Source organism: Artemia franciscana, chromosome 15 (assembly GCF_032884065.1).
Source record: "Artemia franciscana chromosome 15, ASM3288406v1, whole genome shotgun sequence".
NCBI classification, from domain to species: Eukaryota; Metazoa; Arthropoda; class Branchiopoda; order Anostraca; family Artemiidae; genus Artemia; species Artemia franciscana.
In genome coordinates, this window is record NC_088877.1 from 26,260,334 (window position 1) to 26,284,514 (window position 24,181).

Consider the following 24,181-nt stretch of genomic DNA (forward strand, 5'->3'; position numbering starts at 1 on the left):
ATGGAAAGATCCTCCCACGTAACCCCCTCCCCCTTCAACATGAAAAAGTCCCCCTGAAAACGTCTGTACACTTCCCAATAACCATTACTATATGTAAACAATGGTCAAAGTTTGTAACTTGCAGCCCCTCCCCCAGGGACGGAGGGGGATTAAGTCGTCCCAAAAGACATAATTATTCGGTTTTTTGACTATGCTGAACAAGAATTTTGATCCGATGACTTTGAGAAAAAATGAGCTTGGGAGGGGGCCTAGGTGCCCTCTGGTTTTTTGGTCACTTAAAAAGGACACTGGAACTTTTAATTTCCGTTAGAATGAGCCCTCTCGCGACATTGTAGGACAACTGGACCGATACGATCACCCCTGGAAAAAAATAAAATAAAAAATAAACACGCATCCGTGATCTGTCTTCTGGCAAAAATACAAAATTCCACATTTTTGTAGAAAGGAGCTTGAAACTTCTACAACAGGGTACTCTGATACGTTGAATTTGACGGTGTGATTTTCGTTAAGATCCAATGACTTTTAGATAGGTCAGAAGTCTGAGAAAATTCGTTAAGAGGTTTAATTTTTGTTTCTGCAAATGACGTCATGTACTGCGTTAGCACATCATAAAAGCATTTTCTAATACGACATCATGCATAGCATAAATAAGATTGTTGAGTTTTCAACGCATCAGTTATTTATATAATATAATGTTTGTTGGAAGGCCCAAAAAAATTTACAGTTGCAGTTATTATAAAGGATGATTTTTTGGAACCAATACCTAAACTATCAAACGTCGACAACCTGGACCATCAATTGCGACAACACCAATACGGGCAGCTAAAGCAAAGAGGATTGCTAAATTGTCTGAAGTAATATTATGTTCTTTGGAACCAATACCTAAACTATCAAACGTCGACAAAATGGACCATCAATTGCGAAGACACCAATACGGGCAGCTAAAGCAAAGAGCGTTGCCAAATTGTCTGAAGTAATTAAAATTCAAAAATGTGTCAAAAGTGAAAATGAAGAGCAAAGACTCGGGTGGTTAGAGGATGTGCGAAAACAACAATTAGAGAGTGTAAAAAATGAAAATAAAGAGCAAAGACACACGCGGTTAGAAAATATGTGACCCCCTAGCATGTAATCGAGTCAAAAATGAAAATCAAGAGCAAATACTCACGCGGTTAGAAGAACAGCGGTGGTATTTCAAAAATGAGAATGAATAGCAAAGACACACTCGGTTAGAAGACATGAGACACCAAACATGTGAGCGAGTCAATGAAAATCAACCTGGATAGCGAGAATCAAAATGTGTCAAAATTGAAAATGATAGCGATGATGATTGGGTTTGGGATTTTGAAATGGATAAAGTCATCAAGGCTTATCATACCTTTGGAAATCAAAATCCTGGACAAGAAAATCGTTGAATGAAAACGAAGTATTTGTCCCGCCACCTGAACGATTAAAAAAAACACAGATTCGGTGATATGTGTTTAATAATGACAAAAGACAAGCCGAGGCAAAAGAAGAAGTGTTTGTCCCACCACCTGAACACTTAAAAGAAACAGAAGTGGTCATCAATGCCTACCATACCTTTGAAAACAAAAAACCTGGACTAGATATATCGTTGAAAAAAAAAGAGGTGTATGTCCAACCACCTGAACAATTAAAGAAACAAAGGATTGGTGATATGTCTTTCATAATGACAAAATAAAAGCGGAGGCAAGGTTAAAGGTCCAAAAAAATAATTTTACAAAGGCACTACTTATAACTTAAGGTCCGTTTGGATGTCATGACATCAAGAAAAAGCTTAAATTGTCTGTGTTTTGAAGACAAGCGACAGTGATAAGCCGTATATTAAAGCCTGCCACGGGCCGAGTGCCAGGGCCCGGTGGTGAAGCCGCCAGACTACCGGCACTATATATATATATATATATATATATATATATATATATATATATATATATATATATATATATATATATATATATATATATATATATATATATATATATATATATATATATACATATATATATATATATATATATATATATATATATATATATATATATATATATATATATATATATATATATATATATTCCACGTTGTCTATAGCGGAGATTTTTCCATTTTGAATTTGGATTATATGCAAAAAAATTAAAGGATTACTTAATAATGACTGGAATCTGGTTAAATGCTAAAATTTGTCATTACTCTCCGAACTAGAGGATGACCGGGAATGCCAAGTCGGTCTACATTTATTTCTAAAACTGTCATGTTAGAAAATACTTGATTACGTTCTTATAACTTAGCTTTTTAAGTTTTACAAAGATTCTTGTTCTTGTTAATTATTCAGAACACACCAAAGAAGTGGTGTTAGGTTAATCCTAATGAAATATACCAAAATGATGAAATTATAATACTTTATTAACAAAATTTTAGGCACTACAAAAGAGAATTATGGAAAGCAGGCCGTCCAGAACACACTATCAACTATCTAACCTAACATCAACTTACCAAAATACCAGCTCTATGCATTAAATCTATATATATATATATATATATATATATATATATATATATATATATATATATATATATATATATATATATATATAAATAAGTTGTCTGTGGATGTGTGGGTCTGTCTGTCGGGTGACGTCATGTTTTTGTGTTGACTGACGTCATGAAGTTAGTTGTCGTCATTTTTGTTATGACGGTGACGTCATTAAAGATATTTAAGACGTGCGTTCACGTAGAAATCTATTAAGGTTTAACTGTAAAATGACTGATAAACTTACAATGGCAACAGCCGAGGAAGATGCTCAAAGAGTCTATGCCAAAAAAATTGCTGCTGATAGAGAAAGTAAGAAAGAAAGCGTTCCGATGAATCAAAAGAACAGCAAGGAAACAGGCTTGAGGCTGATAGAGAAAGTAAGAAAAGAAAGCGTGCCGAGGAATCAAAAGAAATATAAGGAAGCAGGCTTGAGGCTGATAGAGAAATAAAGAACAGAAAGCGTGCCGAGGAACTACCAGAGCAACGCGAAACCAGACTTGCTGCTAAAAGAGAAAGTGAAAAAAGAAGGCGTGCCGAGGAACTACCAGAGCAACATGAAACCAGACTTGCTGCTAAAAGAGAAAGTAAAAAAAGAAGGCATGCCGAGGAACTACCAGAGAAACATGAAACCAGACTTGCTGCGAAAAGAGAAAGTGACAAAAGAAGGCGTGCCGAGGAATCACAAGAACAGCAAGAAATCAGGCTTGCTGCTGATAGAGAAAGTAAGAAAAGAAAGCGTGCCGAGGAATCAGAGCAACCTGAAAGTTATTGCCTGGCATGCAGGTACAGCCCAGTCGATGATTATAGCTTGAGTAGATGTGTTCAAATCGGGACTATGTCTAAAATTTGTCCCTATTGCAAGGCCTTGAAATTCAATGGTGAAACAATGGGAATGTGTTGTGCCTCAGGAAAAGTTAAACTTCCTCTATTGGCTGCACTACCAGAGCCATTGAAGACTTTCCTTACTGGAACTACGTCAGAATCTAAGCGTTTTTTGTCACAAATCAGGAAATATAACTCATGTTTCCAAATGACGTCGTTTGGAGCCCAAATCGAAAATCCAGATCAATTTATGTCTACTTTCAAAGTAAAAGGGCAAATTTATCATAGGGCAGGGTCCCTTCTACCATTCTCAGGCGAGAATCATAAATTTTACAATTGTACTTCATCAGTGATAGAAATTCTGAATTGAATGCACGTTGCGAAATTTCTCCCAACGTTGAAAGGACAATCGTTTCCCAATTGCAACATCTTTTCCACGAAAATAATAATTTAGTGCGTCTGTTCAAAACAGCCATCGATTTGATGCCTACTGATACGCATAAAAGTGTTATTTCCGCTGAAAAAACGCCTCCTGGCCAACATGTGCGTAATTACAATGCTCCAACTATCGACGAAGTGGCAATCGTTATGGTCGGTGATCAGTTTTTACCTCGAGATATTATTCTTCATAAGCGAAATGCTCAGTTGTTAAGAATTGCTGAAACTCATCGATGCTACGATGCCCTACAATATCCTATCATTTTTTGGGATGGAGCCGACGGCTATCACTTTAATATTAAATTGATGAATCCAGCCACTAACAAAGAAATGAACAAGAAATGCAATGCAATGCATTATTATTCCTATAGACTAATGATTCGGCAGGATGAAGAAAATTATATTTTAAAATGCCGTCAATTGTTTCACCAATTCGTCGTTGATATGTATGCTAAAATTGAATCAGAACGTTTGCTATATATCCGCCTGAATCAGACCAAGCTTCGCTTTGAACAATACATTCATTTGCGAAATGCAGTTGTAAATGACGGTAATACCACAAACGTTGGAAGATTAACAATTTTACCTTCGTCATATGCTGGCAGTCCCCGTCATATGCTTGAATATGCTCTAGATACTATTGCGTATGTTCGTCTCTATGGTCGTCCAGATTTATTTATTACATTTACATGTAATCAATCTTGGGACGAGATACAGCAGCTTTTACTTCAAGGACAATCGGCGGTTCATAGACATGACATTACGGCCCGTGTCTTCCGGCAAAAGCTGAAATCACTGATAAACTACATAGTAAATTTTGAAGTGTTTGGGTCAGTGCGATGCTGGATGTACTCAGTAGAATGGCAAAAACCAGGTTTGCCACACGCACATAGACTAATCTGGCTACATAAGAAATTACTTCGAACGAAATTGATGATGTGATTTCCGCTGAAATACCTGATGAAAATGTCGATAAGGGGTTACATGATATTATTGTAAAAAATATGATACATGGACCTTGCGGTGCACTGAACGAAAATTCACCATGCATGGCCAAAGGAAGGTGCACAAAGCAATATCCTCGACTTTTAGTATCCAACACAATTACTGGCAATGATGGTTACCCACAATATAGAAGAAGATCTACTGAAGATGGCGGTAAAACAGCAATAATAAAGAAGCGTAACGGTACCACCATCGAAGTAGATAACCAGTGGGTTGTTCCATATTCCCCATTATTATCAAAAACATTTAATGCACACATAAACGTTGAATACTGTAGCTCCATAAAGGCAATCAAATACATATGTAAATACGTAAACAAAGGCATTGACATGGCAGTTTTTGGCTTGCAGCCCGAAATCAAAGATATCGACGAAATCGTACAATATCAGGCTGCAATATACATAAGCAGTAATGAAGCTGTTTGGCGAATTCTTTCATTTCCGATGCATGAACGTAGTCCAGCTGTTGTTCACTTAGCGGTACATTTACAGAATGGTCAACGTGTTTATTTCTCGGAAACCAACGTGCAACAAAGAGCCCTGAATCCACCGGATACAAAGTTAACCGGTTTCTTTTCGCTTTGCAAAAATGATTCTTTTGCAAAAAAACTGCTGTATACTGAAGTGCCTTCGTATTACACGTGGAATACTAAAAATAAAGTATTTGAACGTCGAAAACAGGGCAAGTCAGTCGACGGCCAACCTACCATCTTCAAAGATACCACGATAGGAAGACTCTACACCGTTCACCCCAATCAACATGAATTCTTCTTTCTACGCCTGCTTTTGGTGAATGTACCCGGTCCGACATCCTTTGAGTATTTGAGAACTGTAAACGGTACTATACATGACACTTACTGTAGTGCATGCCAAGCTCTGAATTTATTGGAGAATGGCCAACACTGGGATAACTGCATCAATGACGCGTGCGAAACGTCAACTCCAAGTCAAATTCGTACATTGTTTGGCATCATTTTAACAACTTGCTCTCCATTAGCTCCTACAGAGTTATGGGAAAAATATAAGTCAAAAATGTCCGAAGATTTACTCCATCGAAAACAGTTAGAGACGTCAGATATGACTTTTGATTTTACATCAGAAAATTATAACTACACTTTAGTTATTATAGAAGATTTGTGCGTACGTATGGCAAACAAACCTCTTCAGGATTTGGGAATGCCTTCAACTAACCATATCGCTGCTGTTTCGACATATGTAGAATTGGATCGTGAACAAAGTTACAACACGAGTTATCTATTGTCGTATGTACAAAATAAAATTTCCAAGTTAACGTCGGAACAAAAAGACATTTATGATACGATAATGCATTGTGTCGATAACAACGTTGGAGAAATTTTCTTTTTGGATGCGCCAGGAGGTACTGGTAAAACGTTTGTGATAAAACTGATTCTGGCATCAATTCGATCAAAAAATGATATAGCGTTGGCAATTGCGTCGTCCGGAATAGCCGCAACATTGCTGCCTGGTGGAAGAACTGTTCATTCCGCTTTGAAATTGCCTCTGAATTTGCATTCTACAGAAACTCCCACGTGCAATATTTCCAAATCATCTGGGATGGGTAAAGTATTGCAGCAATGCAAACTTATTATTTGGGATGAGTGCACAATGGCACACAAAAAATCGCTCGAGGCTCTGGATCAATGCTTGAAAGATTTGCGAGGGAAGTCCAAACCCTTTGGCAGCACATTAATATTGCTTGCGGGATATTTCAGGCAAACATTACCTATAATACCTAGATCAACTCCTGCAGACGAAATGAATGCTTGCCTGAAAAATTCTAATTTATGGGCACACGTAAAAACATTAAAATTAACTACAAATATGCGTGTCCGATTGCAAAACGATGACTCTGGTCAAACATTTTCAGATCAATTGCTGGCAATTGGAAACGGAAAGCTCCCAGTAGACTCAATTTCAGGACGTATACAACTACCTGCTGATTTCTGTAATTTAGTGACGTCCAAAAATGAATTGATTGAAAAAGTATTTCCGAATATTCTAAACAATCATAAAAACAATAAATGGCCAAGTGAAAGAGCGATTCTTGCACCCAAAAATATAGACGTCCACGAAATCAACAATATTGTTTTGACCAAGATTCGAGACCAGGCAGTCCTTTACAAGTCAGTAGACACAGTTTTGGAACCAAATGAAGCGGTTAATTATCCATCTGAATTTTTAAATTCCGTGGATCTTTCAGGGTTTCCACCACATGTGCTACAACTAAAAATAGGCGTATCAATAATACTTTTAAGAAATATCAACCCACCAAAGCTTTGCAATGGCACGCGACTTGCCGTAAAAAAAACAATGGAAAACCTAATAGAGGCCACAATCTTGGCAGTGCCTTTTGAGGGTGAGGCTGTTCTTATTCCTCACATTCCCATGATTCCAACGGATCTGCCTTTTCAATTTAAATGATTGCAATTCCCAATTCGATTAGCATTTGCAATCACCATTAACAAAGCTCAAGGTCAATCATTAGAAAAATGTGGTATAGATCTTAATACTGATTGTTTTTCCCATGGACAATTGTACGTTGCATGTTCGAGGGTTGGTAAACCTGACAATCTATTTATATGCAGCGATAATTGGACAGCGAAGAATGTTGTATATTCGCAAGTTTTACGCAGTTAATTTGTATTGTATCTATCTATCTATCTATCTACATAAAAACGAGTTGTGTGTATGCATGTTTGTTTGTTTGTAAAAAGAGCGTTTGCATATGACGTCATTATTAGTACATAAGGCTTTGTATATGCACAGACAATGGGAAAGCCAAGAATGTTGTATATTCGCAAGTTTTACGTAGTTTGAAACACATATATAAATCTATCTATATTCACAGGTGGGACACAGGGACACAACTACAATGGCGCGTAACTAATATGGCACGTAACGACTTACGCGCGCGGGGGGACTCGGGGGGGGGGGGCGAAGCGCCCCGCCAACTAGGTGTTGGGGTGGCGTGAAGCGCCACCCCAACAGCTAGTATTTAATAAAAATATAACTAAAGCAGTTTTTCCACTACCTAACCTAACAGTCTAACCTAACAGTCTCCGAATACAAAAAGCTAAACCATTTTTTTTTTTTTAGATCGTTTAGACCAAAATTCTTGAGCGTGTTATTAACAATTAACAAGTACCAGATTTTCTATTCAGTCGCCATATCAATTGGGTTTTGCATGACTTTTTTGAACTAAAGTGATGTACTTTTTTTTCTTGAAAGCTTGGGGGTCAGAGTTCTCATAGGTCCAAAATTCAACTTGCTGAATGATAGACCAATTCAACTTATAGCTTAACTTATTTTTAAGATGCTGTTTTAATCGCCATATCAACTTTGTATTATCAGACCTATTGTAGAATTAAATGATACCTCTTTGTTTTGGTGAGAGCTTGGAAGGCAGAGTCGCCACAGGTCTAAGATTCAATTTGTTGAATTTCGACTTACTGAACTGACTCAATTCAACTTATAATTTAACTTGTTTCTATCACAAAAATTTTCTTTTCAATCCTCATATAAATTGGATTTTATAAGACCTCTTAATGAATTAAATTGATACACCTTTGTTGTAGTGAAAGTTTGAAAAACAGAGTTGCCAGATTAACAAAATTCAACTTGTTTAATTTCGATGTTGAATTCAATAAAAAAAACAATTTTTTTTTAACTGAAGGCAAGGAGTGACTTTAAAACTTAAAACAATAAGAAATTATTCCACATACGATAGGGGCTGTCCCCTCAGCAATGCCCCGCTTCTTACGCTAAAGTTCGACTCTTTCTCTCAACTCTACTTCTTAAAACAATAAAAGCGTAAAGAGCGGGGTGTTGAGGAGGGGACAGCTCCTTTCATACACGGAATAATTTCTGTTCGTTTTAAGTTTTAATGTCGCTGCTTACTTTCAGTCATAAAATCTTGTTTTTTTACTTAATTTCTTAACATTTTTGAATTAATGCAGGTTCTGAAGATTGCTCACCGTACATGAATATTTAAAACGAAATTTACATATCAATTTTAATTATTTTTAACTGATAATAACCTTATGGTAACCTAAGTTTGATTTTTGTTCCTGTTATTTGGCCCTCTCCCTCTATGGGAAATTCCAGCTCTAATGTTTGATCTCATTGTGTACTAAGGAAGAATGAGCTTGAACGCAATTGCAACATCACTAAAGAATGTAGGCGTAGCCTACTATTTGTAGGCAACATTGCAAACATTTTTGCACCAAATAGTAAATAAGAGACCAGTAAAACCTACTGGAGCACTAAAGGCCGTTTAATTAGAATAATAAGTTCTTTTAAAAGTGCTAAGAAAAACTTTAGCGTGAAGATTGAGGTATTTATGAGGGGGTGACCCCCCTCATGTTCGTAATAATTTCTATTCGTTTTAAGTTTTAATGTTGCTCCTTACTTTCAGCTGAAAAAACTTGTTTTTTTTTTTTATTTAATTTCTGAGCGTGTTTGTGGATAATGCCGGGAAATCCGGCTCACCCTCTATGGAAAATTCCCTTCCCATATGAAAAATTTCTCCATCCTTCCCCCCTCCACCAGAAAATCCCCCTGAAAATGTCTAAATACTTCCCAATAACCAATACTATACAATGCAGTGGGCAAAGTTCGTAACTTGCAGCCCTTCCCTCGGGTGACTGTGGGGGGTCAAATCATGCTCAAAGACATAGTTATTAGACTATTCCACCATGCTGATGAAATGGCTATCTCAAAATTTTGATTAGGTGACTCTGGGGAACGGATGACTTTGGGAGGGGGGCTAGCTGCCCTCCAATATTTTTGGTCACTTAAAAATGACGCTAGAACTTTTGATTTCCGATCAAATTAGCCCTCTCCCGATCTTCTACGACCACTGGTTCAATTTGATCACCCCTGGGAAAAAAAAACAAATAAACACGCATCCGTGATCTTTCTTCTGGCAAAAAAAAAGCAAAATTCCACATTTTTGTACATATGAGTTTGAAAACTCTACAGAACGGTTCTCTGGTATGCTGAATCTGATGGTGTGGTTTTCATTAAGGCTAATTGATTTGTTGGGGGTGTTTATTCTTTTTTCCAAAATTTGGCAGATTTTCTCAGGCCCGTAACTTCTTATGGGTGCCATGAAATTTGGTACATTTTACATATTTTTTAATATATATAAGCATCAAAATTAATATATATAAGCATCAAAATTCGATTCTTTGATGCGCCTATTGTTATCTAGACTCTATCTCTTAAGGTTTCGGTTACTATTGAGCCACATAGCTCCTTACTTACATTTCGTTACCACGAACTGTGTGATGAAAGCGATTCATTTGTGTCTATCAGTTCATGGGAACGTACTGTAAATAGAAGTGAATCCGGCCAGTAGTAACTGTAACTATAAAGAAAATCAATTTTGAAAATAATTAATACATCTAAAGAATTGTATTTTTTTTGCTGATTCCAAATATATATATATATATATATATATATATATATATATATATATATATATATATATATATATATATATATATATATATATATATATACTAGCTGTTGGGGTGGCGCTTCGCGCCACCCCAACACCTAGTTGGTGGGGGCGCTTCGCGCCCCCCCCCAAGCCCCCCCGCGCGCGTAAGTCGTTACGCGCCATATTAGTTACGCGCCATTGTAGTTGTGTCCCTATGTCCCACCTGTGAATATAGATATATATATATATATATATATATATATATATATATATATATATATATATATATATATATATATATATATATATATATATATATATATATATATATATATATATATATATATATATATATATATATATATATATATATATATATATATATATATATATATATATATATATATATATATATATATGTTTTTAACTACGTAAAACTTGCGAATATACAACATTCTTTGCTGTCCCATTGTCTCTGCATATAAATAGATTTTCAGGTTTACCGACTCTTGAACATGCAACATATAATGGTCCATGGGAAAACAATCCGTATTCAGATCTATACCTCATGATTCTAATGATTGCCCTTGAGCTTTGTTGATGGTGATTGCTAATCGACCATTCCCTGAGTCGCCATCGTCATTTATATATCCCCCTGTGCACCCCGGCGTCCCCTTTGTAGTTATGTCCCTGTGTCCCGGTCGTCATTTATATTCCCTGTGTCCCGGTCGTCATTTGTGTCCCGGTGTTCCAGTCTGTGATTTCTCTTTGAGTGTCCCGGGCGTCATTTATATTCCTTGTGTCCCGGTGTCCCGGTCGTCATTTATATCCCCCTGTGCCCCCCGGCGTCCCCATTGTAGTTGTGTCCCTGTGTCCCGGTCGTCATTTATATTCCCTGTGTCCCGGTCGTCATTTGTATCCCGGTGTCCCGGTCTGTATATACATTCGTTTTTTAGTTTTGTTTTTCTCCTTTATTTTTTTCCTTTTTTCTTTTTTTTCTTTTTTAGTTTATTTAGATTTTTAGATTTTTTAGTTTTTTTATTAGTTTTTAGTTTTTTTGTAGTTTTTACCATTTTTTTTAGTTTTTTTAGTTTTTTTTTTTACTTATGTCCTGGTCGTCATTTATACTCCCTGTGTCCCGGTCGTCATTTGTGTCTCGGTGCTTTGTTGATTGCTAATTTATATTATATTTATATTTATATTTTTTATGTTTATTAATATTTTTTAGTTTTCTTTTTCTCTTATTTTTCAGTTTTTTCCTTTTTTTTAGTTTTTTCTTTTTTAGTTTTTAGTTTTTTTTTGTTTTTTACCTTTTTTTAGTTTTTTTAGTTTTTTTAGTTTTTTAGCTTTTTTAGTTTTTTTATTAGTTTTTAGTTTTTTTTTTAGTTTTTGCCTTTTTTTAGTTTTTTCAGTTTTTTTTAGTTTTTTAGCTTTTTTAGTTTTTTTTCTTTTTAGTTTTTTGTAGTTTTTACCTTTTTTAGTTTTTTTTTCTTCTTTTGTATTAGTGTGAAATAATTCAGACGTCATATGCGGACAAACACGACGTCACTCGACAGACAGACAGACAGACATAACCCACAGACAACTTATTTTTATATATATTTATTGATATTTTTTTAGTTTTCTTTTTCTCTTTTATTTTTCAGTTTTTTCCTTTTTTTAGTTTTTTTCTTTTTTAGTTTTTAGTTTTTTTTTAATTTTTTACCTTTTTTTAGTTTTTTTTAGTTTTTTTAGTTTTTTAGCTTTTTTAGTTTTTTTATTAGTTTTTATTTTTTTTGTAGTTTTTGCCTTTTTTTATTTTTTTCAGTTTTTTTTTAGTTATTAGATTTTTACCTTTTTTTAGTTTTTTTTAGTTTTTTAGCTTTTTTAGTTTTTTTTTCTTTTTAGTTTTTTTTGTAGTTTTTACCTTTTTTAGTTTTTTTCTTCTTTTGTATTAGTGCGAAATAATTTAGTGTGACGTCACCTGATCCACAGATCCACAGATCCACACACAGACAACTTATTTTTATATATATAGATTTTTTTTATTTATTAATATTTTTTGAGTTTTCTTTTATTCTTATTTTTCAGTTTTTTCCTTTTTTTTAGTTTTTTCTTTTTTAGTTTTTAGTTTTTTTTTTGTTTTTTACCTTTTTTTAGTTTTTTTAGTTTTTTGAGTTTTTTAGCTTTTTTAGTTTTTTTATTAGTTTTTAGTTTTTTTTTTAGTTTTTGCCTTTTTTTAGTTTTTTCAGTTTTTTTTAGTTTTTAGTTTTTTAACCTTTTTTTTAGTTTTTTTTTAGTTTTTTAGCTTTTTTAGTTTTTTTTCTTTTTAGTTTTTTTTTGTAGTTTTTACCTTTTTTAGTTTTTTTTCTTCTTTTGTATTAGTGTGAAATAATTCAGACGTCATATGCGGACAAACACGACGTCACTCGACAGACAGACAGACAGACATAACCCACAAACAACTTATTTTTATATATATTTATTCATATTTTTTTAGTTTTCTTTTTCTCTTTTATTTTTCAGTTTTTTCCTTTTTTTAGTTTTTTTCTTTTTTAGTTTTTAGTTTTTTTAGTTTTTTACCTTTTTTTAGTTTTTTTTAGTTTTTTTAGTTTTTTAGCTTTTTTAGTTTTTTTATTAGTTTTTATTTTTTTTGTAGTTTTTGCCTTTTTTCATTTTTTTCAGTTTTTTTTTAGTTATTAGATTTTTACCTTTTTTTAGTTTTTTTTAGTTTTTTAGCGTTTTTAGTTTTTTTTCTTTTTAGTTTTTTTTGTAGTTTTTACCTTTTTTAGTTTTTTTCTTCTTTTGTATTAGTGTGAAATAATTTAGTGTGACGTCACCTGATCCATCCACAGATCCACACACAGACAACTTATTTTTATATATATAGACTAGCTGTTGGATATCCACAGATCAGACCATCCACAGATCCACACACAAACAACTTATTTTTATATATATAGACTAGCTGTTGTATATATATATATATATATATATATATATATATATATATATATATATATATATATATATATATATATATATATATGGTTTTAACTACGTAAAACTTGCGAATATACAACATTCTTTGCTGTCCCATTGTCTTTGCATATAAATAGATTGTCAGGTTTACCGACTCTTGAACATGCAACATATAATGGTCCATGGGAAAACAATCTGTATTCAGATCTATACCTCATGATTCTAATGATTGCCCTTGAGCTTTGTTGATGGTGATTGCTAATCGACCATTCCCTGTCCCGGTGTCCCGGTCGTCATTTACATCCCCCTGTTTCCCCCGGTGTCCCCGTTGTAGTTGTGTCCCTGTGTCCTGGTCGTCATTTATATTCCCTGTGTCCCGGTCGTCATTTGTATCCCGGTGTCCCGGTCTGTATATACATTCGTTTTTTAGTTTTGTTTTTCTCCTTTATTTTTTTCCTTTTTTTTTCTTTTTTAGCTTATTTAGATTTTTAGATTTTTTAGTTTTTTTATTAGTTTTTAGTTTTTTTTTCTTTTTAGTTTTTTTGTCCCGGTCGTCATTTATATCCCCCTGTTTCCCCCGGTGTCCCCGTTGTAGTTGTGTCCCTGTGTCCCGGTCGTCATTTATATTCCCTGTGTCCCGGTCGTCATTTGTATCCCGGTGTACCGGTCTGTATATACATTCGTTTTTTAGTTTTGTTTTTCTCCTTTATTTTTTTCCTTTTTTTTTCTTTTTTAGTTTATTTAGATTTTTAGATTTTTTAGTTTTTTTATTAGTTTTTAGTTTTTTTTTCTTTTTAGTTTTTTTGTAGTTTTTACCTTCTTTTTAGTTTTGTTAATTTTTTTTTTACTTATGTCCTGGTCGTCATTTATACTCCCTGTGTCCCGGTGCTTTGTTGATTGCTAATCGAACATTCCTTTTGTCCTGGTCGCTTTCTCTTTGAGTGTCGTCATTTATTTTTTTCTTTTTTAGTTCTTTTAGTTTTTACCTTTTTTAGTTTTTTTTAGTTTTTTAGATGAAAATTTTTTTTAGTTTTTTCCTTTTTTTCTTTTTAGTTTTTTATTGGTTTTTACCTTTATGTTAGCTTATTTTTCAGTTTTTTCCTTTTTTTTTAGTTTTTTTTATTTTTTATTTTTTTTAGTTTTTTACCTTTTTTTAGTTTTTTTAGTTTTTTTAGTTTTTTTAGTTTTTTAGCTTTTTTACTTTTTTTATTAGTTTTTAGTTTTTTTGTAGTTTTTGCCTTTTTTTAGTTTTTTCAGTTTTTTTTTTAGTTTTTTATTGGTTTTTACCTTTATTTTAGCTTATTTTTCAGTTTTTTCCTTTTTTTTAGTTTTTTTAGTTTTTAGTTTTTTTAGTTTTTTACCTTTTTTTAGTTTTTTTAGTTTTTTTAGTTTTTTAGGTTTTTTATTTTTTTTATTAGTTTTTAGTTTTTTTTGTAGTTTTTGCCTTTTTTTTAGTTTTTTTAGTTTTTTAGCTTTTTTATTAGTTTTTAGTTTTTTTTTGTAGTTTTTGCCTTTTTTTAGTTTTTTTAGTTTTTTAGCTTTTTTATTTTTTTTATTAGTTTTTAGTTTTTTTTGTAGTTTTTGCCTTTTTTTAGTTTTTTCAGTTTTGACGTCACCTGATCCAGTTTTTTCAGGTGACGTCACCTGATCCACGATCCACAGATCCACAGACAACTTATTTTTATATATATAGATAGTTTTTTTTTTTACTTATGTCCTGGTCGTCATTTATACTCCCTGTGTCCCGGTGCTTTGTTGATTGCTAATCGAACATTCCTTTTGTCCTGGTCACTTTCTCTTTGAGTTTCGTCATTTATTTTTTTTCTTTTTTAGTTCTTTTAGTTTTTACCTTTTTTAGTTTTTTTTAGTTTTTTAGATGAAAATTTTTTTTAGTTTTTTCCTTTTTTTCTTTTTAGTTTTTTATTGGTTTTTACCTTTATTTTAGCTTATTTTTCAGTTTTTTCCTTTTTTTTAGTTTTTTTTTATTTTTTATTTTTTTTAGTTTTTTACCTTTTTTTAGTTTTTTTAGTTTTTTTAGTTTTTTAGCTTTTTTACTTTTTTTATTAGTTTTTAGTTTTTTTTGTAGTTTTTGCCTTTTTTTAGTTTTTTCAGTTTTTTTTGTAGTTTTTTATTGGTTTTTACCTTTATTTTAGCTTATTTTTCAGTTTTTTCCTTTTTTTTTAGTTTTTTTTAATTTTTAGTTTTTTTAGTTTTTTACCTTTTTTTAGTTTTTTTAGTTTTTTTTAGTTTTTTAGCTTTTTTATTTTTTTTATTAGTTTTTAGTTTTTTTTGTAGTTTTTGCCTTTTTTTAGTTTTTTTAGTTTTTTAGCTTTTTTATTAGTTTTTAGTTTTTTTTTGTAGTTTTTGCCTTTTTTTAGTTTTTTTAGTTTTTTAGCTTTTTTATTTTTTTTATTAGTTTTTAGTTTTTTTGTAGTTTTTGCCTTTTTTTAGTTTTTTCAGTTTTGACGTCACCTGATCCAGTTTTTTCAGGTGACGTCACCTGATCCATCCACAGACAGACAGACAACTTATTTATATATATATAGATATATATATATACTAGCTGTTGGGGTGGCGCTTCGCGCCACCCCAACACCTAGTTGGTGGGGCGCTTCGCGCCCCCCCAAGCCCCCCCGCGCGCGTAAGTCGTTACGCGCCATATTAGTTACGCGCCATTGTAGTTGTGTCCCTGTGTCCCACCTGTGAATATAGATAGATTTATATATGTGTTTCAAACTACGTAAAAATTGCGAATATACAACATTCTTGGCTTTCCCATTGTCTGTCCATATACAAAGCCGTATGTACTAATAATGACGTCATATGCAAACGCTCTTTTTACAAACAAACAAACATGCATACACACAACTCGTTTTTATATAGATAGATAGATAGATAGATACAATACAAATTAACTACGTAAAACTTGTGAATATACAACAGTCTTCGCTGTCCCATTGTCTGTGCGTATAAATAGATTGTCAGGTTTACCGACCCTCAAAGATGCAACATACAATTGTACATTGGTAAAGCAATCTGTATTAAGATCTATACCGCATTTTTCTAGTGATTGCCCTTGAGCTTTGTTGATGGTGGTTGCAAATGCTAATCGAATTGGGAATTGCAATCTTTTAAATTGAAAAAGCAGATCCGTTGGAATCATGGGAATGCGAGGAATAAGAACAGCCTCACCCTCATAAGGCCCTGTCAAGATTGTGGCATCTATTAGGTTTTCCATTTTTTTTTTTTTACGGCAAGTCGCGTGCCATTGCAAAGCTTTGGTGGGTTGATATTTCTTAAAAGTATTATTGGTACGCCTATTTTTAGTTGTAGCAGGTGTGGTGGACACCCTGAAGGATCTATGGAATTTAAAAATTCAGATGGATAATTAACCGCTTCATTTGGTTCCGAAATACAAATTAACTGCGTAAAACTTGCGAATATACAACATTCTTCGCTGTCCAATTCTCGCTGCATATAAATAGATTGTCAGGTTTACCGACCCTCGAACATGCAACGTACAATTGTCCATGGGAAAAACAATCAGTATTAAGATCAATACCACATTTTTCTAATGATTGACCTTGAGCTTTGTTAATGGTGATTGCAAATGCTAATCGAATTGGGAATTGCAATCTTTTAAATTGAAAAGGCAGATCAGTTGGAATCATGGGAATGCGAGGAATAAGAACAGCCTCACCCTCAAAAGGCCCTGTCAGGATTGTGGCCTCTATTAGGTTTTCCATTGTTTTTTTTACGGCAAGTCGAGTGCCATTGCAAAGCTTTGGTGGGTTTATGTTACGTAACAATATTATTGGTACGCCTATTTTTAGTTGTAGCACGTGTGGTGGAAACCCTGAAAGATCTATGGAATTTAAAAATTCAGATGGATAATTAACCGCTTCATTTGGTTCCAAAACTGTGTCGACTGACTTGTAAAGGACTGCCTGGTCTTGAATCTTGGTCAAAACAATATTGTTGATTTCGTGGACGTCTATATTTTTGGGTGCGAGAATCGCTCTTTCACTTAGCCATTTATTATTTTTATAATTTTTTAGAATATTCGGAAATATATTTTCAATCAATTCATTTTTGGACGTCACTAAATTACAGAAATCAGCAGGTAGTTGTATACGTCCTGAAATTGAGTCTACTGGGAGCTTTCCGTTTCCCATTGCTAGCAATTGATCTGAAAATGTTTGACCAGAGTCATCGTTTTGCAATCGGACACGCATATTTGTAGTTAATTTTAATGTTTTTACGTGTGCCCATAAATTAGAATTTTTCAGGCAAGCATTCATTTCGTCTGCAGGAGTTGATCTAGGTATTATAGGTAATGTTTGCCTGAAATCTCCTGCAAGCAATATTAATGTGCTGCCAAAGGGTTTCGAATTCCCTCTTAAATCTTTCAAGCATTGATCCAGAGCCTCGAGCGATTTTTTGTGTGCCATTGTGCACTCATCCCAAATAATAAGTTTGCATTGCTGCAATACTTTACCCATCCCAGATGATTTGGAAATATTGCACGTGGGAGTTTCTGTAGAATGCAAGTTCAGAGGCAATTTCAAAGCGGAATGAGCAGTTCTTCCACCAGGCAGCAATGTTGCGGCTATTTCGGACGACGCAATTGCCAACGCTATATCATTTTTAGATCGAATTGATGCCAGAATCAGTTTTATCACAAACGTTTTACCAGTACCTCCTGGCGCATCCAAAAAGAAAATTTCTCCAACGTTGTTATCGACACAATGCATTATCGTATCATAAATGTCTTTTTGTTCCGACGTTAACTTGGAAATGTTATTTTGTACATACGACAATAGATCACTCGTACTGTAACTTTGTTCACGATCCAATTCTACACATGTCGAAACAGCAGCGATACGGTTAGGTGAAGGCATTCCCAAACCCTGAAGAGGTTTGTTTGCCATACTTATGCAAATATCTTCTATAACAACTAAAGTGTAGTTATAAATTTCTGGTGTAAAATCAAAAGTCATGTCTGACGTCTCTAACTGTTTTCGATGAAGTATATCTTCGGACATTTTTGACTTATATTTTTCCCATAAATCTGTAGGAGCTGATGGAGAGCAAGTTGTTAAAATGATGCCAAACAATGCACGAATTTGACTTGGGGTTGACGTTTCGCACGCGTCATTGATGCAGTTATCCCAGTGTTGGTCATTCTCCAATAAATTCAGAGCTTGGCATGCACTACGGTAAGTGTCATGTATAGTACCATTTACAGTCCTCAAATACTCAAAGGATGTCGGACCGGGTACATTCACCAAAAGCAGGCGTAGAAAGAAGCATTCATGTTGATTGGGGTGAACGGTGTAGAGTCTTCCTATCGTGGTATCTTTGAAGATGGTAGGTTGGCCGTCGACTGACTTACCCTGTTTTCGACGTTCAAATACTTTATTTTTAGTATTCCACGTGTAATACGAAGGCACTTCAGTATACAGCAGTTTTTTCGCAAAAGAATCATTTTTGCAAAGCGAAAAAAAAGCTGTTAATGTTGTATCCGGTGGATTCAGGACTCTTTGTTGCACGTTGGTTTCCGTGAAATAAACACGTTGACCATTCTGTAAATGTACCGCTAAGTGAACAACAGCTGGACTACGTTCATGTATCGGAAATGAAAGAATTCGCCAAACAGCTTCATTACTGCTTATGTATCTTCCAGCCTTATATTCTACGATTTCATCGAAATCTTTGATTTCGGACTGCAAGCCAAAAACTGCCATGTCACTGCCTTTGTTGACGTATTTACATATATATTTTATTGACTTTACGGAGTTACAGTATTCAACGTTTATATGTGCATTAAATGTTTTAGATAATAAAGGGGAATATGGAACAACCCACTGGTTATCTACTTCGATGGTGGTACCGTTACGCTTCTTTATTATTGCTGTTTTACCGCCATCTTCAGTAGATCTTCTTCTATATTGTGGGTAACCATCATTGCCAGTAATTGTTTTGGGTACTAAAAGTCGAGGATATTGCTTTGTGCACCTTCCTTTGGCCATGCATGGTGAATTTTCGTTCAGTGCACCGCAAGGTCCATGTATCATATTTTTTACAATAATATCATGTAACCCCTTATCGACATTTTTATCAGGTATTTCAGCGGAAATCACATCATCAATTTCGTTTGAAGTAATTTTTTTATGTAGCCAGATTAGTATATGTGCGTGTGGCAAACCTCGTTTTTGCCATTCCACTGAGTACATCCAGCATCGCACTGACCCAAACACTTCATGTTTTACAAGGTAGTTTATCAGTGATTTCAACTTTTGCCGGAAGACACGTGCCGTAATGTCATGCCTATGAACCGCCGATTGTCCTTGAAGTAAAAGCTGCAGTATCTCGTCCCAAGATTGATTACATGTAAATGTAATAAATAAATCTGGACGACCATAGAGACGAACATACGCAATAGCATCTTGAGCATATTCATGCATATGACGGGGACTGCCAGCATATGACGAAGGTAAAATTGTTAATCTTCCAACGTTTGTGGTATTACCGTCATTTATAACTGCATCTCGCAAATGAATGTATTGTTCAGAGCGGAGCTTGGTCTGATTCAGGCGGATATATAGCAAACGTTCTGATTCAATTTTAGCATACATATCCACGACAAATTGGTGAAACAATTCACGGCATTTTAAAATATAATTTTCTTCATCCTGCCGAATCATTAGTCTATAGGAATAATAATGCATTGCACTGCATTTCTTATTCATTTCTTTGTTAGTGGCTGGATTCATCAATTTAATATTAAAGTGATAGCCGTCGGCTCCATCCCAAAAAATGATAGGATATTGTAGGGCATCGTAGCATCGATGAGTTTCAGCAATTCTTAACAACTGAGCGTTTCGCTTATGTAGAATAATATCTCGAGGTAAAAACTGATCACCGACCATAACGATTGCCACTTCGTCGATAGTCGGAGCATTGTATCTACGCACATGTTGGCCAGGAGGCGTTTTGTCAGCGGAAATAACAATTTTATGAGTATCAGTAGGCATCAAATCGATGGCTGTTTTGAACAGACGCACTAAATTATTATTTTCGTGGAAAAGATGTTGCAATTGGGAAACGATTGTCCTTTCAACGTTGGGAGAAATTTCGCAACGTGCATTCAATTCAGAATTTCTATCACTGATGAAGTACAATTGTAAAAATTTATGATTCTCGCCTAAGAATGGTAGAAGGGAACCTGCTTTATGATAAATTTGCCCTTTTACTTTGAAAGTAGACATAAATTGATCTGGATTTTCGATTTGGGCTCCAAACGACGTCATTTGGAAACATGAGTTGTATTGTCTGATTTTTGACAAAAAACGCTTAGATTCTGACGTAGTTCCAGTAAGGAAAGTCTTCAATGGCTCTGGTGGTGCAGCCAATAGAGGAAGTTTAACTTTTCCTGAGGCGCAACACATTCCCATTGTTTCACCATTGAATTTCAAGGCCTTGCAATAGGGACAAATTTTAGACATTGTCCCGATTTGAACACATCTACTCAAGCTATAATCATCGACTGGGTTGTACCTGAATGCCAGGCGATAACTTTCAGATTGCTCTGATTCCTCGGCACGCTTTCTTTTCTTACTTTCTCTATCAGCAGCAAGCCTGATTTCTTGCTGTTCTTGTAATTCCTCGGCACGCTTTCTTTTCTTACTTTCTCTATCAGCAGCAAGCCTGATTTCTTGCTGTTCTTGTAATTCCTCGGCACGCTTTCTTTTCTTACTTTCTCTATCAGCAGCAAGCCTGATTTCTTGCTGTTCTTGTAATTCCTCGGCCCGCCTTCTTTTTTCACATTCTCTTTTAGCAGCAAGTCTGCTTCTGCGTTGCTCTGGTAGTTCCTCGGCATGCTTTCTTTTTTCACTTTCTCTTTTAGCAGCAAGTCTGCTTTCGCGTTGCTCTGGTAGTTCCTCGGCACGCTTTCTTTTCTGACTTTCTCTATCAGCAGCAAGTTTTCTGGCATAGACTCTTTGAGCATCTTCATCAGTCATTATAAACTTAAGCATTAATAGAATTCTACGCGAACATACGTCTTATATAACTTGAATGACGTCACGCCTTCAAAGCAAAAATGATGGCAGCTAATTTCATGACGTCAGCCGAAACATGACGGCGAACATATGTCTTATATAACTTGAATGACGTCACCTTCAAAGCAAAAATGACGGCAACTAATTTCATGACGTCAGCCGAAACATGACGTCACCTGATCCATCCACAGACAGACAGACAACTTATTTTTATATATATAGATATATATATATATATATATATATATATATATATATATATATATATATATATATACATGTATATATATATAAAATCATTCAGTTTAAAGTTGCACATCAAAGCTATAGGCCTGTGAAAATCTGCCTGATTTTATAAAAAAGGGGGAAACATGCCCAAGAAGACAAGTAAATTAAATGAAAACAACACCATTAGATTCAGCATACAAGATAACCTAAACTGCAGAGGTTTCAAGCTCCTATCTGCAGAAATCTGGATTCTTTTCTAAAAGAAAGATCACAGATGTTTGTCTTTTTGTTTTTCTATTCAGGTAAACCAATAGTCCAAGAAATTGGAGAGAACAAAACTTAAAAGTCTAGTGCCCTTTTCAGTGACCTAAAAGATCGCCCCATGGAAAAGAGGCGTTTTCTGCCATTTGTGGCATCACACTATGATTTTGGCTCATGGAGGACCAGGTTGCTATCGAGTGACAGTCATAAGATAGCCAATTCATTTAAAAGGATCAAAACACTATATACTGCGCTTCCCAGTTGCACAGGAAGTAATGCTGCAAGGTGGTTCATTTGTTCCTAGAAAGTCACATGGTCCGTGCAAGATAAATAGTTAATATAAACAACCTTAATGCTTGATTTAACTAAATTAATTTACTTGATTTTTTATGAAATGTCTATATAAGGAACGTTGGGCCATTGCGTAGAGGGAGAACCGCCTTAAAGAGGGGAAATACAATACACGAATTGTCGAAGTCTCCATGAGTCTTGAAATATATATGGAAAGGGGAATGGGGGAGGGGGTAGTCTCTCATCTCCGTTCATTTAGACTAAGCCTGAATAAGGATCCTGCGATGTGATATTTCCCTTCTTATTGCAGATATATGTTTGCGACATTTATCTTAAAGCTTTATTTAACTGAACTGATTTCCTTCATTTTTCATAAAATTATGTAAAATGATGAGTAAGTACATATCAGCTACTATGAAAGAGGGGCGGTGGGTCATTTTTTAGGTGAGTGGGATGGGCAAACACCTCAAAGAATGCAGTTTTTGGCGCCAATTTTCTCAAGTCAAGCAAAAAACACAGCGAAAAATGAAAAATAAGCCATAGAGTACCATCAATGCAAATTTATACTAAAGAAAACCGATGTCTTTCTGTGGATGCTTGATTATGTGGGCCTACTTTAGTTTTAATAGGATTGTTGAAGACACTAAATTTCAGCTGGGGGGATGGGGTCTGGGGGAAGCTATCCCCGCCCCCATTCCCTGTTCTATAGCCAATTACATCCCTGTTCTCCACCCTCACTTTATAAATTAAAGTTTGAGTTTTTGCTCCAATTCATTAAGAACAACCGCTAAAACAGAAGGGCTGTTAGATTGGAATGAAAACTTTTGGAAGTGTCTTTGAACAGGAAACATGCTGCCTAACTTTAATGCAATACGGGTCAACCGGCTTATAGAATTTATGATGCTTTGTCTTGTGGAAATGGTAATAATAAAAAAAAAAAACTAGGTGTAAAAACACGAAAGTGGGTCTCGGGCGATTTTAATGTAGTAAAACGTATTTCTAAGAATATAAGAATTCATATACGCATTTATGAAGTGTTTAAAAGCAGTTCCTCTCGTGCAGTACTTCTGTAGAGCTCTACTTTTGTGTTTGTTTTCAAACCATGTATATAGACTTAGTAGAATAAATGAACAGTTTATAGTAAAGAGACTCTTCTTGTACCTCCTCCCACGTGAACCCTTAGCTCTAAGTAATCAGGCTATACGCTTACTAGTACACGCATGCCAAAATTAGATGTTCATCCATGTAAACCCAGACATCACCAGAATGTAGTAGTGAAGGATTTCAGGAATACCATGTTTAAAAAAAAACTAAAAGCTTTAGCGCAACGAATGAGGATCGAGGAAAAGTGGCCCTCCTCATTACAGATAATTTCTGTTCGTTTTAATTTTTGGTATTGCTCCTTTCTTTCGGTTGCAAAATTGTTTGTTTTGTTTATATTTAATTTTGTAAATTCTTCGACTAAAAAGTTGTCGCAGCTTCGAAATTCCTTTCGGTGTAAGTGGGCACTATATATTTTTATTTTAGAATAAATCTTTGGGCAAATACCATTTTCTAGCTCATATTAGCGGTGACTTTGTTATTTCTGCTATATAAAAAAAAAAATCAGAAACGACTAAACCAATTCCTACGAAGAGAATAGGCTTACAAAACAAGAAATAAGTAGCTTATTTTTGCCCAGATTCACCAGCATACTTCATTTTGTACCTGTCAGTATTGCCTTTTTTCTTTAGAACACTAGGTGAAATGTGCGGACACAACATGCGAAAGGAGACCAGATACACGTGACTTGAAGGACCGGGTCCCCCAAAAAGAGCTTAACAAATGTGCGACAAAGAGCTTTCCGCTTTTGCAGAAAAGGCCTTCAGAGATTTGCAAATACTTCGTGTTGGTACGTTGAAATTAACCAGAGGGAACCCCTAAGCTTCTCCAGAAAAATGAAAACTTTGTGCTTATGCTATAATTATTGACTGGGTTAGTCAGCCGTAAAAAAACAAGAAATCATTCCTTGAAAAAGGTAAGTTTGAGCAATTACGGTGGAGGAATATGGTAGTTGTGTTTTGAACAAGGATGCTTCCAAAACAAGACATCCACTGATTCG

At 34.6% G+C, this 24,181-nt stretch overlaps 1 protein-coding gene and 2 long non-coding RNA genes across 4 annotated transcripts in view; 1 reads left to right on the plus strand and 2 right to left on the minus strand.

Annotated features, from left to right (window-relative positions):
* The window catches only part of LOC136036255 (uncharacterized), a 358,105-nt gene that overhangs the window by 262,536 nt on the left and 71,388 nt on the right, over positions 1-24,181 (minus strand). The window lies entirely within an intron of this gene.
* Positions 1-24,181, plus strand: part of LOC136036257 (uncharacterized) — a 60,787-nt gene that overhangs the window by 22,944 nt on the left and 13,662 nt on the right. The window lies entirely within an intron of this gene.
* LOC136036258 (uncharacterized) overlaps positions 13,572-24,181 on the minus strand; it is a 39,713-nt gene continuing 29,103 nt past the window's right edge. The window contains exon 2 of the long non-coding RNA XR_010619680.1: positions 13,572-14,223. This is a non-coding gene — a long non-coding RNA (uncharacterized LOC136036258). The remainder of the gene's footprint in view (positions 14,224-24,181) is intronic.